This window comes from Macaca fascicularis, chromosome 3, assembly GCF_037993035.2.
Source record: "Macaca fascicularis isolate 582-1 chromosome 3, T2T-MFA8v1.1".
Taxonomy (NCBI): Eukaryota; Metazoa; Chordata; class Mammalia; order Primates; family Cercopithecidae; genus Macaca; species Macaca fascicularis.
This window is the reverse complement of record NC_088377.1, coordinates 11,376,135-11,393,734: the sequence shown is the minus strand read 5'-3', so window position 1 is coordinate 11,393,734 and position 17,600 is coordinate 11,376,135. Positions and strand designations below refer to the sequence as shown.

The 17,600-nt window shown below is 41.3% G+C and overlaps 1 long non-coding RNA gene across 2 annotated transcripts in view; it reads right to left on the bottom strand.

Moving 5' to 3' along the window:
- Window positions 1-17,600, bottom strand: part of LOC107129073 (uncharacterized) — a 523,695-nt gene that overhangs the window by 195,002 nt on the left and 311,093 nt on the right. The window contains exon 4 of one of the 2 annotated variants that reach the window (XR_010585386.1): window positions 15,586-15,854. This is a non-coding gene — a long non-coding RNA (uncharacterized lncRNA). Of the gene's footprint in view, window positions 1-12,241; window positions 15,855-17,600 lie in introns of those variants that run through there. The other variant, XR_012432030.1, reaches the window with a different exon arrangement.

The window sequence follows — 17,600 nt, the reverse complement described above, 5'->3', positions numbered from 1 at the left end:
AGCAATATTTGATAAATGATAGACATGCTAATCAAGGAAGCACAACACACTCTGCCTCCTGCCCAAAGGCACAGCTCCACAGACTCAGCCAGGTTGTTGCATAGAGCCTTAGTCTCTGAGGGGTGCAAATGAGCTCATTCCCAGGATGAGGTGGGGAGGAGTACTGTTGGAGCTGAGTGGCTGATAGCTAACAGGACAGCATAAAGTATGCTGAGCTACAGCTGGGTCAGGAAGGAGAACCACAGCCGCTGTTTGTCCTACAAAGTTTGCAGTCCTATCTAGAGACACCTACTTGGCATCGATTTCCTTGCTCCTTTGGCCAATTGTTGAACACCCTTGAGCAGCAACTGGAATGGCAGAAGCCCCCTCCCTAGAGTTGCGGAATCTGCTGCCAGTTCTTTGACCACGTTTTCTTCTCCACTGAAGAAGCTCTCTGTCATTTCTTCCCCACATCCCCTGCTCATGGGAGGAAGGATGAAATCAGAATTCTCCTTGCCATGCATGAAGAAGGATCTCATTAGACCTTGTACTGGGGCTTCTTTGCTAGTTATGCCCCTGTCCCCACACACACTGGTACATAATCACTCTGTGTTGTATGCATTCATTCCTCGTCATTTTGTCATGCATTTATGAAGAGGATATAGGGTTAGAGATATGTTATTCCTGAAAATAAATATCTGTAAAGGGGAGCATGAGTGCAACATGACAAAAGAAATCAAGGCGTTTGGACTTTTCCTCTTCCTCCTCGTCAGCCTTCCTTCCTCTGTTCTCTCTTCACTGTTTGGCCCTAATGCAGGTGTTGTTGAGTTTGAGTTAATTGAGAAAGAAAAAACTGAGTTTAAAACTAGCCAGTCCAATTTAATTCATTCAATAAGCATGCACTGTGAGTCCATTCTATACTAGGGTTGCAGATGCTACAATGAGCAGCATGGTCCCTGCCTTCAAAACGCTTGTTATTTAATGATTTTAAAAAAATGATTATATATTGAGCATTGTCAAAAACTATCAAGGGTCTGAAATTATAACCTACTTGCAAGCTAACAAGTTAGTCCTCCACAATTTCATGGATGCTGGTAGAAGACAGAAGACTCCTGTGTCAGAGAGAAAGAACTTCATTACTCACAGCACAGCAGGCAGCATGAACTTCGCATTTACTTTGGTTTCCCTTATCCCCTCAACCCTTGCAGAGGTGAGGAGGAGAAGCCCATGTGGATGCTGCATACACAGTGAGTTTGTGTCACAACTGAGGAACTACAAGCTTAGAAAATCCAAATCTTCATAAAGGGCTACAAGCAAACCTGCCTAGCCCTTTAGCCCAGCAGGAAACACTATCTCTGTCATCCAAGGATATGCACGACACAAACATTCTTGAAAAGATAGTCCAGAAGAAAATGTAGTTACTCTTCTTCTTATAAGACATGCAGAACCATGAGGGACCTTGGGGAATTGTCTCCCTAAAAGCATTTACCACCTGTCAGGAATTGTCCCAAATTCATGATCTCACTTCATCATTACAGCCACTCCACTTGACATCCCGCTTCCTATCCTGCAGTGTATGAAATTGATGCATGCCTCAACTTCAGGCTCAACAATACATAAATACATAACTGAAAGTGGCCAAAGAAATTGGATTCAAATCTGATTCTAAGATATGACCTGCATCCTCAAGAAGTTTGTCCATCTTCTTGTTGGGGGACAATCAACTGTCCAAGAGATGTATCTTTTCCAGGTACGTAGGTAGGAGTTTTGCAAAAGACAGGGCAATATTTACCACTCACTTCCCTGATACGACCTACCAAAAACAAAACAAAACTCACTCAGGAGGATCCTGACTATGTACTCAGAAATTATACCCATGCACAGATAACGATGGAAGTCATAAGACAAATCTCGAACAGATTTAATGAGCTAAACCTCACAGGCAACTCTTTTCCTCCATGAAGGTCTCTAACCTGGTCAAGGGATCAAAATGATCACTGTGTTACTGTAGTATGTATTTATCTGACAGGGTAGAACAATACCTTGAAACTTGCAAATTGAAGTATTGCAAACATAGGCAATTGTGATGTTTAGCTCGTGTTTCTCCATTCCAGAAATAATTATTTAAGTCCTTCTAGGGCCAAGCTGATTCTGCCTGCCCTTGCTTTGTGGGCATTTTCCATTCACAGCCAGATCTTCCAAAAGCAGAGTCTCTGAATGTTTTAACTGTGGGTTTCCTTTTTTTCAAAATCCGGTACATGTTTTTGATGTTTAATAAAGCATAATGAATAGCATTGACTATGATATCTTCCCAAACTTGGACATTTTCATCTCATCATTCCATGTTTAACCTGGGAAACAGTGGCTTGTGTAATGAATGTGCCAGTTTTATGCTTTGTGTTAATTTGACCTAAGCTAAATACAATTAAATTTTAAATTAACATATCCTTATAAAAATAACTAAAATCTTTATCTTCTCTAACTCTTCCTCTGAAGAGAAAATTATGCTTCTGCCCAAAAAGTAGCAAGTGTAGTATGTGCCCAACTTCAGATTTAGCAGGGTGGTGTTGCCCTTGGATATCAGGAATATCTAGATGCAGGGACACACTCATAGATTCCATTCCCATTACTACCCTCCACCAAAAAAGAAAAAGAAAATAAACACTTTAGCCTTTTTTCAGTTACTGAAAATGTGTGAACGGTGTTCCATGTCTGGTCTTCATCCTAACTTCAATTCCCACCCTCAACCCCAGGCCACCCCTCTACCTCAATTCCAAAGAACCTCACTTAAATTCCCCCTTCAGTCAATGGACAACACTGAGTGTTACTATGGGTTGTATTAGTCAGTTCTCATGCTGCTATAAGGACATACCCAAGACTGGATAATTTATATAGGAAAAGAGTTTAAATGGCTCACAGTTAGGAATGACTGGGGAGGCCTCAGGAAACTTATAATCATGGTGGAAGGGAAAGCAAACACATCCTTCTTCACATGGCAGCAGGAAGGAGAAGTGCTCAGCAAAAGGGGAAAAGCCCATTATAAAGCCATCAGATCTCGTGAGAACTCACTATCACAAGAACAGCATGGGGGAAAATGGCCTCCATGATTCAATTACCTCCTACTGGGTTCCTCCCACAACACATGGGGATTATGAGATTACAATCCAAGATGAGATTTGGGTGGGGACACAAAATCAAACCATATCATAGGTTAAATTGTGTTCCCCACCCCAAAAATGTATATGTTGAAGTCCTAACCTTCAGTACTCTGAATGTGACATTATTTGGAAATAGGGTAATTGCAAATGGAATTAGTTAAGATGAAGTCATTAGGATGAGTCCCTAATCCAGTACGACTGGTGCTCTTATAAAAAGGGGAAGTTTGGACACAGAGCCATGCACACGGGTGGGAAGGATCCCAAATGAAAGGATAGGCAGAGGGTTGGAGAGATGCATCCACAAAGAACACCAAAGATTGACAGCAACCCCAAGAAGCTGGAGGAGAGACCTGGAACATATTCTCCCTCCCAGCCTGAGAGGAACCAAGCCAGCTGACACCTTGATCTCAAGTTACCGGCCTTGAGAACTGAGAGACCCTGGGTTTCTGTTGTTTAAGCCCCTCAGGGTGCGGCACTTTGTTACGGAAGCTTGAGCTGACTAATACAGGTGTCTTCATATCTCACTGAGGGAAACTGACAGGAAAGTAAGAACAATTTATGTTCAAGGCTCCAGAGGAGTCAATCAGATTCTGGGGAAGAAGAAGGTACAATGCTGGCTTCTCCATACAGCCTAGTCCCCAATACTCGTAGGGCCCAGGGCAAGATCTAAAGCACTCCCTCACCTATGTATCTATATACTGTAACTCCGATAAACAAACTATTAAACAATACATGTATCTTGTCCCTCAACCTGACAATTACACCTTTATAATAGCAACATAGGAAAATATCTGAAACTATGGTTTTTAGACAACCATATACCAGCAAAATGTAATAATTCCTATTATTAGATACGTTTAAGTGTTCAGCTGGTGGGTCAACATCTTCGGCACAGTGATAAAATTAAAATGTACATACTATTATGTTTATTCCCTAACATTTATTTCTTTAATTTTTTTTTTTTTTTTTTTTTTTCAGACAGAGTCTCACTCTATCACCCAAGCTAGAGTGCAGTGGTGCATTCTGGGCTCACTACAACCTCCACCTCCCAGGTTCAAGCGATTCTTCTCCTGAGTAGCTGGGATTACAGGTGCCTGCCACCACGCCCAGCTAATTTTTGTGTTTTTAGTAGAGACGGGGTTTCACCATGTTGGCCAGGCTGGTCTTGAACTCCTGACTTCAGGTGATCTGACCTGCCTCAGCCTCTCAAAGTGCTGGGATTACAGGTGTGAGCCACTGCACCCAGCCTATTTATTTCATTTCGAATGTCTATAATCAAAGCTGTCACATAAAATGCATTGCATTGACTCTAATGCCACCTGAGACAACGTATTTTTTATTAATTTCGATTTCAAAGAAAAACTTTGTTCAGGCAGTAGTGAGCACAATCATCAATAACAGATTTAAAGTAGTACTTAAATTTGGAAGCAACACATTAATTTTACACATCATCTTCAAATCGAAAATATTACAAAATATTTTAACTTCATCCTATAGATTGCTATTACTTATATTTCTGTTTATACCATTTCTTAAAGCAACATCTAAGTAATATATAAATATCTAGGGATATGTGAAAAATCAGTTTCATGCTTTATACATGTTCCATCAAACTGACCTAGACACAAATTCAAGAATAATAGCAATTGTGTAATGTTGCAAAATATTTCTCAGGTAACATGAGATCACCTATTAAGAACACCAAGCTAATTCACGGGTTCATGAGCGCCCCTCCAAACCACAGACTGGAACACAAACAGAAGCAAGAAGATGGATGTTTGGAAGGATTGGAAAATGATCATTCATACTGCAAGAATATATCGCCACTGTATCTCAAAGACAGCACAAGTTCATTAATTTATTCTTTCTCTTACTTCTCCTAAGCTGTGTCCGTCTCCAAGAACAACTATTGACAGATCTACTATAGCATACTTAGGACATCCTTATACTAAAAATATTATTCATTGTTGATCTGAAATTCCAATTTAATTGGGTATCCCTTGTTTTTATTTGTCAATAATAGACCCACATTCTTTCATGGCATTTGGACTGTTATCTTTTGCTTTGAGAAGCAGAAGACAGAGGTGGAGAAGCATCTCCCTGAATGGTGTTACTCGCTACAGTGGATGTTTTAACATCTCAAGGCGCCTTTGCCTGTGCCCAGTGCTGGGTCCCTGAAGTCGGAAGTGCTCATCTGTTCTTTAAGGCAGGCTCACTTTCTGCCACCACAAGGAGCAGTCATTATGCATACTCCTGTTGCCAGCTCTCAGTAAACCAACACCATTCTCTTTTCTTTTATATTTCATTCATACACATCTATTATGTACACACTATGAGCCAAGCACTTCGTAAGGCACTTCTAGTGAGAAGGAAGAAGTCAGGACACCACAGGTATGAGTGAGAAGGAGCCTACCGGCCCGGTGCAGTGGCTCACGTCTGTAATCCCAGCACTTTGGGAGGCCAAGGCAGGCAGATAACTTGAGGTCAGGCGTTTGAGAGCAGCCTAGCCAACATGGTGAAACCCTGGTCTCTACTAAAAAACAAATACAACAATTAACTGGGCATGGTGGCACACGCCTGTAATCCCAGCTACTCAGGAGGCTGAGGCATGAGAATTGCTTGAACCTGGGAGGTGGAGGTTGCAGTGAGCCAAGATTGCACCACTGCACTCCAGTTTGGGTGACAGAGCGAAACTTCATCTCAAAATAAAAAGGAGCCTACCACACAATTGTTGACAGTCTATCACAGAGAGTAACAACATCAGCCAAAGGTGGCATCTGTAGAGATCAGACAGGGGCCATCTCAAAAGGGAACAGCCCTTAATTTCACCTTACATGTAGATGAGTTTGACAAAAAACAGGAAAACAAAGGAGCATGAATGTCCCATTAGAAGACATACTAGGAAACTGTCATGGGGCAAAATTCATACGTCTTAGAGATAAAAGTTGGTAAAGCACAATTGAAGCTATTTATTGTTAAAGCACAATTGAATTATTTCTTGTTTTCTTCAGTAATAGAAAAGTTGGACATTTTTCTTTAGAGAAATCAACCGCAATTATCCTGTGAAGAAACTCAGTAACACTAGTCAAGGATCAGGCTGGTCGCTTTCACGGAGAGGGAGTTTCGGCAGCTCTATTGTTCTAGCATTAGTAATGCATGAGACCTACCCCTGAACACTTCCAGTTAGGGAAGCTCTGCAGAGATCTTGCACTGTGCCACGTATGGCCTTGTGCTTTTGGCTATTAAGCTGGAAATGCAAAACACGTTTTGTGGTTCAAATAATCTCCAGGAGACAGTTTCCTGGAAGTTTTAAGTCCTATTTCTCATATCACCTCCATCTAAATTGATGATTTCTATGACCTTTTCATCTAATTACACTAGTATGTTGTGCCTATTTTTATTAAACGGTTCCATTACATAAGCCATTATGTGCTAGCTCCTCCTTGTTGCTAACCTCATGAGCCTACCCGCTACTTCTCCTCACTTTCACATCGAGGACAGCATTCTTCAAGATGGAATTTGTTATGTTATCTTAGATCTAAGATTTTCACAAATCACTTCACTAACACTTAAATATCAGAGACAGACACCCAGAATTCTACCAAAATCCTTGTGTACCCACACCTGAAGTGGTGCATAGACTGGTTCACAAGACAAGGAAAAAATGGAAAGCACTAAAAAGCAGGAAGAAAAAACACAACATTCCAGAGGAGAAATTAGGAAAATTTACAAATGGGTAAAAACTGGGGAGAGGATGGAGAGTGGCTGGAGAAGGCCCTCTCGTGCCAGCAGTCACTAAAAGACACAGCAGAAGAAGCCATCATGGGCAGCACAAACCAGTCCCCATCCCACTTTTGAATCACAGAGAAGTTTGCAATGTCAAACAATATCCTTCTAATGTGTTATGAGAATTCTATCAGACCTGGGCTAAAGGTAGAAATGAACAGATACTTATGAGAATAGCATCAGGGAGAAAACGTGGAGAACTGCGTCACCATGTAGTTGTACAAGTGAATTGTCTAATATAATGGTTAGAGTATTAACATTGCATGGCCTTTCCGCTAGGTTCTACCTCACCATATTTACTGTATCTGAGTTCTACTACTATTTTTATTTTATTCCCTCCCGTCGGATAGTTGGCATTCACCTAAGCAGTCAGGAACATCTGCTGTATTTGTGACAATTATTCAGAAGGTATAAAACAAAATTATATGCAGCATGTAGCAGTGACATTTGATTGCAAGGGAGAGAATCCAACTAGAAATGTTGACTCACTGGGTTACACAGCATCATGAAAAGAGGCTGACGTTAACCGGCGGTAGGCCAGTAATAATATGCCTACACCATATTAATCGCAGATAAACCAAATTGCATTGCTAATTTCATTTGCATTTGCATTATCATTGTGTGTTAATTACTACAGTTAGGCCACCAAAGACTAATATCCAAATCTGACAGCACCAATTCCCTGGATACATTCTGTGGTTGCTGAATGATTATTGTTCAACAGTTTGCTGCTTTTGACAAACACAAAGCAATACAGGCTTCCCAGCCCTGAAAGAATGAAGGAATAAATGAAAGAGTATCAGGCATGGTCTGACGCAGAGTTCCATTCCAGCTCCAGGCATACGGTCCTTGCTCAAAGATAAAACAGCCATGTTTCCCAGGACGTTCCCTGTTAATGTGTGCTGTTTGAAAAGAGGTCAGGATCAACTAGGTATGGGAAATACCAGGCTAAACAACCATGGACCCTATTGCAGACCCTCTTAGAACCTTTAATATGTTATTGTACATTGTGAGTCTCAGAGAGGGAATAGAGTTTGCAGTGTTCCCTAACACTTACTTGACCATCTAGTCCTTTTTCTCACTGCCAATCTTCTGGAGTCATTATTTCCCAGGAATGCACTTTAGAAAAAGCTGAATTTGCAGAATATAACTGTAACCAGAACCATGGGCATTCCATAAAAGTAAATATAAGTCATATGTTAGAAATATTCTACTGTACTTAACAGAAACTCATAGTCACCAGTTCACAATATCCAGATAACCCTCCTGTCTACATTGTGAGTCTAATGTTCCCAGAATTTCTGCAAATTATTGGGGACTTTCACTCTCCTGGACCCTTCTGGCCTAAAGCCCCAGGTTCTAGTGAGCTAGGAATCTATGGAACATCTTTTTCCAGCGCACACTGTCTCCTTCCAACCTATGTTAAGCCAAGTATGCAACCCTCCTTCATTTCTAGATTTCCACCAAAACCAAGCAACTAAATAAACAAATCCTTTCATGAGGCTTGCTCAATTCTGTGGAGGTATTTGGAAGTTATACTGCAGCAATGCAAGCAACCTGAAATTGCGTATCAGACACATTTGTGCTTTCTTCTTCCAATGCTTTATTGAAATATAATTTACATATCATAAAATTCACCTGTCTAAAGTAGAGAACTGAGTGGTTGTTAGTATAGTTACAATGTTGAAACACACCTATTCTTAACTTCCTCTGTAATTTCTGACCAATTGCGCTCCAGTTGTCTTCCTCTCTTTCTCTGTATCTCTGTAATCCTCAAATTCAATTTCTTTTTTCTTTTGATTTCCATAGGCTTTTGGGGAACAGGCAGTGTTTGGTCACCTGAGTAAGTTCTTTAGTGGTGATTTGTGAGATTTTGGTGCACCCATCACCGAGCAGTATGTCCTCTAGTCAATGTGTAGTCTGTTATCCCTCACTCCCCTCTCACCCTTTCCACCAAGTCCATTGTATCATTCTTATGCCTTTGCACCCTCAAAAGCATATATATACACACATATATATACACACACATACATATATATAATGACAATAAGGCAAACAATTGACACTATTTGAGAAGCAAGGTTAACAAAGACACACACACACATATATATACACACACACATACATACACACACACACATATATATATGCCTTTGAGAGTGCAAAGGCATAAGAATGACACAATGGACTTGGGGGAAGGGTGAGAGGGATAACAGACTACATACTGACTATATATACATAACTATATGACTACCATTCAAATTCAATTTCTTTCTTTTGCAACCCTTTGACTTTCTTGTCTGCAGCCAAACCCACGCCCTTTGAATCCCATCTCAACTCCAAACAGCTTGCCTAGGTAACTTTCTAAATAAAGACAGGGCTCTTCCTGAGAGACATTCAGATGTCAGACATTAAAATTAAAAAAATAAACAAGACAAAAACAAAAATAAGAATAAGGACTTCCTCGCACTGGCCTCTCCTCTATGGGAGCCTCCCCATGACTTCAACCAAATCGCTTCTGGCTTCTGCGTAAGCAGCCCAGTGCCCTGCGGGGAGTCCCTGATTGCTGCTGCCCTTGCTCATCCTTGATGCAAGTGGTCACTTCACCCCTCCTTCCCTTTGTGAGAGTCTTTATATAGTGCTCTTGACCAGAACGCAGCAATATAGCTGCTTCTCACTGCTTGCTGCTGCTCAGTCCATCCCTTCCACCTAGTTATGTCCTTCAGATAAAGTTTCCATAAGACCCCAGCAGAGAGCCTGGTTCAGACTCCACAGTAACATCATTCCAGCCTCTATCCCAGCAAGAAGGGAAGATGCATGAGTAACCAATTCCATAGAGTAGGCAATTTCAGTGTTTCTGTTTGGTTAAAGCCATGGCCATCTCAACAGCCATGACCCAAACATTTTTAAACAAAGGAGGGAAGGAGGAAAAGAAACAGAGGAGAAATAGTAAACGGGTTCAGGATGCTGCACAATTGGCTTTGGACAGGCCAGGTCAGATGTGGGGTGGAGGTAAGAGGAGAGCCTCAAACCTCTTCAACAGCCACAGAAGCTAAAGAAAGCACAGGAAGGCCTGTCCTTCAGGCCCCTCCCTAGGGATTTCTTTTCTTTTTTTTTTTTTTTTTTGAGACGGAGTCTAGCTCTGTCGCCCAGGCTGTAGTGCAGTGGCCAGCTCTCAGCTCACTGCAAGCTCTGCCTCCCAGGTTTACGCCATTCTCCTGCCTCAGCCTCCCGAGTAGCTGGGACTACAGACACCCACCACCACGCCCGGCTAGGTTTTTGTATTTTTTAGTAGAGACGGGGTTTCACCATGTTAGCCAGGATGGTCTCAATCTCCTGACCTCGTGATCCGCCCGTCTCGGCCTCCCAAAGTGCTGGGATTACAGGCTTGAGCCACCGCACCCAGCCCCTAGGGATTTCCACTGGTGGTGAGTAAATGGCTCAGTTGCAAGATGTAATTATGAGTTCACTGTTCAGGAGACACCTAGAACTCTTTCCAGAAAGGGAACTCTGCCAAGATTTTACCCCCATGTTATTACCACCATCATACTAAGCTGTCCACATTTGCATTTGACCCACAGCCTCCCTGTATTCTGTATGTGTTCAATTCCTGCATGTTCTGCAGAGGCCATCTAAAAGTACGTTTTATTCACTTCCCACCTTGCAGCATTTGGTTTAAGGAACTTCAGCTTTCTTGTATATTTCAACACAAATCTTCATGGTTTAGATCCTAGGAAAATCTCCCTTCAACACTGAGATCAAATAGGTGGAAGCTGTCGACATGCAGTAAGGTGGCATTGAGAGGAAGCCAAGGTGGTGTGAAGGAGTTCCTGGTAAATCCACAGTGTATGTACATCATGGCCTCATTTCTCAGAAAATGACAATAAGGCAAATAACTGACACTTTTTGGGAAGCAAAATGAACCAAGACATGGGAGTTGGAAAGGCGCCTGTACAGATACTGCTGGCCCCCTACAATAATTCCATATTTGACGGGCATGCGGCAGTTCAGAAAACAAGCACATTTTCTTCTTTGCAGCTGGGTTGTTGATTTGCAAATGGGCCTTTATATCTCCAAATAATGAAATAAACATGTGTTTGGATTTTAAGGCAATGCCATATTGTTATAAAACATTCTAAGTGCTTGACTCTCAATTCCTGTGCTTATCTTGGAGCAGATGGTCCCATAGAATGTGAAAGGAAGAAATGTATAAAACTTGCAGGTCATGCCCCAAAAGGGGAGCCCATGTTCTCCCTTGCTCCCTTTCTCCTTCACACTCCCCTTCTTGGCCATCAGCCACCATGGACCACACAAGTGTGACCAACATGCTAGGACGATGGACAAACAAGACAGAAGGATCCTGGGCTCCACTGACTTCACTGAGCAAACCTGCCATACCAGCTTGAACTTTTGCACTTCTCTCTGGTTTGGGAGACTGTTACATTGGTCACAAAGACAAACCCATCTTCTTAGCAATATGTGAACTCTGGATCAAACTGTTCCAGGGGCATCTGTACACACATGGATGTCTGAGCATACACACCAGCACTAAAAGTACATCAAAGTCCAAACTGACTCTATGTCTCAACATTTGGGCAGCACACTTTTGAAATCCTGATTGGTGGCCGGGTGTGGTGGCTCACGCCTGTAATCCCAGCACTTTGGGAGGCCAAGGCAGGCAGATCACAAGGTCAGGAGATCGAGACCATCCTGGCTAACATGGCGAAACCCCGTCTCTACTAAAAATACAGAAAAAAAAAAATTAGCCAGGCATGGTGGCGGTCGCCTGCCTGTAGTCCCATCTACTCGGGCAGCTGAAATAGGAGAATGGCGTGAACTTGGGAGGCAGAGCTTGCAGAGAGCCGAGATCACGCCACTGCACTCCAGCCTGGGTGACAGAGCGAGACTCCGTCTCAAAAAAGAAAAAAAAGAAAAAAGAAAGAAATCCTGATTGGTTTGGTGCCTTAGTAAAACCAGAGGGAAAAGTTGACTGTCTTTCTCTCAATGTGGGGACAGGCCAATGTCTCCCCTGGGCTCTGCCAGCCATTTCACAAAGATACACCCCAGCTATAAAAACAATATACGATTCTATGTATCCTAGAAAACAATGTGCAGTAATAAAATGGCATAAAGGAGCATATGTTTTTTAGGGATTGAGAAGGAATTTCACAATAATGTTTACATAAAACAGTGAAGCAAATTTAGAGAAAACAGCACCTTTGCAAACGTTTCCACCATTGGCACACTGACCACTGACAAGATTCAAAAATGTGTTAGATTCAGACTGGACAAACATTGAAGTCAATTTAAAAGCACGGTTTTTGTTTTGTTTTGTTTTGTTTTGGTATTTGAAAACAGTGAACTGTTAAAGTCTTTAAAAAAAAAACCCTATTATGTTGACAATTTAGTAAGCTCATTCGTTTACAACTGGTTGGTTTGTTTTTGTTTTTGTTTGTTTTTGTTTTTTTTTTAATCCCCAGTGTGTGTTTTTTTAAGTGATATCTCATTTATTTTAAGCCTGGAATAGAGCTTTCTCTGCATTTGAGCAGTCCAGGATGGAGCTACTGAGAAAGGTCTGTGACCAGTGAGATCCAAGAACTACGTGTAACCAGTCTGCATCAAGATAAGCACAGAGGCTGGAAGTTAAGTACTTAGAAAGTTTTATAGCAATATAACATAACCATGACATCCAAATGCATGACCGACTTTCTAATCATTAGTTTTCATCATATTTTACCAAAGCATCAATACTCAATGGATTTGAATTTTTTTTAAATGGCCCTTCACCAAGATAGCAATGGTCTAGTAACCAACTTGCAGATATAAAGACCCATTTCCAAATTTGCCTGCAGCTTCCTATGCCTCCACTCACACACAACTGACACCAAAATTTCTTACATACACAAGCACATTGCACGAGCTACTGCCCACAATAAAAACAAAGCGAGAACTTATTTCACATATTATTGCCACCTGACGATAGAGTAAGACTGTTTCAACAGACACATTGGCAATTCATAGTTTTATGATAACGTAAGAATTGGGCAGTAATTATTTTTATAAGAGAAAACAACCTGCATTTGTGTGTGTGCATGAGTATGTGTCTCCATCATAAAAACAATAATCGCCCCCATGTCTTCTCCATTTTGTCTTCAATTCTGGTTCTTAGGATTTTCTCCAGGTGTTAGTAGCTACACCTCTGGAAAGGGTCTTTTGTTAACACCAAAAGCATTTTGACTTATTTCTTTGGGGGGAAAAAAAAAAACAGAAATGAAAGCATGCCCTCTTTTAAACTGGAAAGCTTTATTTTGCCCCTGGAGAAAAGCAGCCTGGTTAAATGTCTGAACTTATTGTTATTATTATTTTATTGAGCAATAAACTAAAGTGTGATTGAGCCACCAGTGACTCGGATATATTGTTAAGCTTGGAATCACATGGTTGAATGACTGGCTGGCCCAGAACGTGGGCGATTCAAATGATTCAGAAGACAAATGAGGCAGGAGCAAGAATGTCTCACACCAATACAAACCCAATTAACGTCAACAAAATCCTGCAAAATTTATTGTTGCTTGGCCTCTGAAAATGGTGGAACCAACTCTTTTCCTGTGCCTGCAGGGCAAATTCATTAGATGGAAAACGGCATTTTGTTAACCATGAAGTTCAGTAACATAAACAAGGAGTCAGTGCCATGGTCCTTGAGGCACCTGCAGAGGGTCAACCGCAAAGGAGGGAAGGAAGAGAGAGACGCTGATCTTGCTCTGCAATGCCCATGAGTGGTGACACAGTCGTTGTTTCATAAATAATGTCTTCTTAAAGTCACAGTCCAGGATAAAAACAGTATATCTGATTGTCATTCAGTTCGTTAATTAATGATCATATATAAAGAGAGAAAGAGAGAGAAGAGAGAGGAAAGGAGAAAAAGAGATTGATATTTTGCCTGCAAGTTCACCAAAGATTACCATGTTGGTTTGTGCTTGCGTTTTTGTTTCAGTTTCTCGAGTAAGAGTGATTCACTTGTGCTGATTCAGCTTGAACCATGTTTACATCAGATGCTCTTATGCCCACAATTGACAAATCTCAGAGTGGTCATGAAACAAAACGGGCCTCAGTGGCCCCAAAGTCATCAAACCTACAATTTTGACCTCTATGCTATGTACCCACAGAACTGGACGACGCTTCTGAACTCATCTCACCCTAAGCGCTGTGAAACGCTCCATCACTGTGATATTTGACAGCAAGGATGGCGCCACCTCTGAGAGAACTCATGCCGCAGAGCTCAACAACATACCCCTTGTTCAAAGTAGAGATGATGGGCGTTGAAAGGGCCACAACACAGAGGGCTTTTGTGTGATCAGACTTACTCTGTGTGGGGTAATAGGAGTGTCGTCTGAAGAGTGGTTTGGCTGGATAAGACCACACACAAAAAAAAAATTGTACCAAACAATCAAAAAGCTCAATCATGGATTATCAAGAAGACCATTTTCCCACCCACACTTGATTCTGAATTCAATCAAACCCTTAATGACTCCTCTGAGGATTTCAGGGTGTTCTATCAAAAATATGTTGAAATAGACCCAAACACAGCAAAATATTAAGGTGAAATATTATCAGTACCAGAAATATTATCAGTACCAGAAAAAGTATCTCCAATACTTTTTCTCAGTTTTCGGTCTCTTATGATTATGATGATGATTCATTTGTGCTGATTCAACTTGAACCATATTCATATCAGATGCTCTTATGCCCACAGTTAACAAATCTAAGAGTGATCATGAAACAAAACACAACTCAGAAAGCAGGAAAGTATCTCCAATACTTTTTCTCTTATAAAGAACATACCATTTGTTGCTAGATGCAGCCCACTATGGAAGCAGGAAAAAAATCTACTTAGTCACTGAATCAACACTTACCATGTACCTGGCATGGTGCAAGGCTCATGAGGTGGGATTTATTTCTTCATGCTTTTGTTTTGTTTCCATCGTTAATAGTGATCAGAGCTATGAAGAAAATCTTGGAGGGCAATGAAACAGAATCACAGAAGGGAATTTTGTTTCATTCAGAACTGGGAACAGCCTATTTGAGGGAGGACAGTCACGTGAGATTTAAAAGATAGTGGTTAAGCTACTGTGACTCCCAGTGTCTTTTAACTTTGTATTTTTAACTGAGACCCACAAGAGAAATTCATAGGGGACTGTTGGTCCTGGATTTTTAGGGACAACCAAGATTGACATGTGATTAATTTTCTGAAGACAACTAGATTCTGGCCATGACAAGGGGCTTCTGGGATGAAAAGTTAGGACCACGGAGGGCCAGGGCGAAAGTGGGAATGCGACCAAAAACACCAGTAGGACCAAGAACCAGTGAGGCCAGGGCAAGGGAGAAAGGAGCGTCAGAGAGCAGGTAGCATGGCCTCCAAGAAGTTCAGGTGCAGAATGAAGGCCATCAGGAGAATATCTGTCCATTAACCTGCCCGGAGCCCTCTTTGTATTCTCCTAGACACCTGAAACTATTCTGCAGCGTTTTTCGTTGCTGATTTAGGCATTACAAAAAATGTAGAGTTTCACTGCTGATTTTTCTCCAGACCATTTGTGCATTCTTGCTCTGAGCACCCCAATCCATAATCATTGTCAGCTGAGACGAAACTAGCTGCTAAACTACTTACCAATGTATTCAGTCTCCACGGCATCGATCCCAGCAGAAATGCAGATCAGCTTTCCAGGGCGAACCTCCCTCCTGAAGAAGTGAGTCTAGGCCAGCAAGTGCCGCCTGGAGGAATCCTGAAGTGCCCCCCGGTTGTGTAGGGTCTTGGTTGTCACATAGTGCATTTGACACAACACAGGCAGGGCTCCGTAATCTGCTGCCTCCAGCAGTAAGATAATGATGTTGTAGTTTCTCTTCTCTTCCTCTTGCCCACTAGAATTTACTTGGATCCTAGCGAATAAAGAAGAGAGAAGAGAGATCAGTCCTCCCCATCACCTGCTAGCATCCACCACCATTTTGGAATAGCTGGGCTCTGCAGCTGTGTAGACGACAAGGTGCATACCAGTGCCACATGAGCCATGTTTTAGGACCAGCCAATGGTCAGGGCACACAGCATAAAGTGAGAGAGAGGAACCGAGGCTGGAGGGCTCAGGGCACATGCCCAAAAACTACAGACACTAAATGACTGGAGTCCGGTTAAATAAAGTAAACCCTCTTTTCCACAATTTCCTTCTCTTTCTATCAGCCTTGGCAATTGTCCCCACGACAAGAAGGAGCCTAGCTGGGGCCATTCTGCAAATTCATGAGGCAGGGGAGACATCCAAGCTCGGCATATGCATGATGATTACAGGAAGAGGAAAACATCTGAACTATTTAGCATCTCACAGTTCAAATGGGGCAGTTGCTGAGACGCTGGTGCAGAAGAGACAAATGGGGTGGGGAAAATTTTCTAATCTTAATAAAATCCTTTTGCTTTTTCCAGTAAGTAAAGGAGTGAGTGATGATGTGTCTGACCCTTCTTTAATATCATCAACTGGAGCGAGAAAGACCTGAAAGAAAATATTTAGAAAAAGAGTGTTCATATTATGCCTTGCCTGTGCTATGCCTTAATACATTCTCTCATTAGCAATAAGCCAATTCCATATAAACAATGTTTTCTCAGCAGGCAACAGCAAGTTAATAAGGTACTCTTAACACTCATTAAAGCTCATATGCTTCAAGAACATGCTTAGAAATATTGTGGGTTTCCTGGAGCTCGGCACACATTTCAATGGGGAATAAATGGGTGCATGGAATACAGTGAAGAGCAAGTTCCTTCAACACGTTCTGTCTTTTCTTGCCACTGCTCAGTAACAAAGGAAGCAGTGAGCAAAGCAATTATTTGGGCTTTACCTGGAAACAGGAAAAGACCAGACATCTAAAATTGGACAAAATGTACACGTCAGAGACTAATTCAGACTTTTTTTAATGACTTTTTTTGTTACCTTGGGAAGATGTTTTAAGTTTTTATTGGAAACAAATGTCACTGTTGAGGCAGATGGGAAAATAATCTAAATTTAGAAAATGTAAGTCATTATTAATTGACCTTAGTTATCAGAGAAAGTTTTTTTCAAAGATCTGCTAACTTCAACTCCAAACTGGACACAACTGCTTCCTTTAACTTACTTCCTTTAACTCCTCAATCAGCTACAATAACTCATATTTGAGACTGATTTTATTTGCCTTTAACCAAAACTTGTTAGAAACAGCCTGGTCAATTATTTCTCTTTCCTCATCCTATTTGTTTTTGTTACTTCTGTGGGAAAATGTGGCCAGTGTTTACAAAACACCACAAGAAACACCTCTCAATTGTTTTCTGGCATTATTAACTTGCTATTGTTACCAGCAACTCTGCATCTCCACAACTACCAACAGAGTTTATTGCTTGTTTCTTTACTCGGATTGATTGACATTAATAGGGTGAAATGTAACGACTTACAGTCAGTATTTTGGAATAACAAAAATGATTATTTTGGAAGTTCTTTGCAATATTCTATACAGTTCAAAAGCCAACATCTAAAAATGTATACTGCTTGGAGAAATATAACAATTTAGTTTCAATTATAAATTAAATACATGTAAACTCCTTAAATCATTCTTAAAATTGGCAACTGTAAATCAGTTACCAGGATCTTTCAAGAATATTATTTAAAGCCA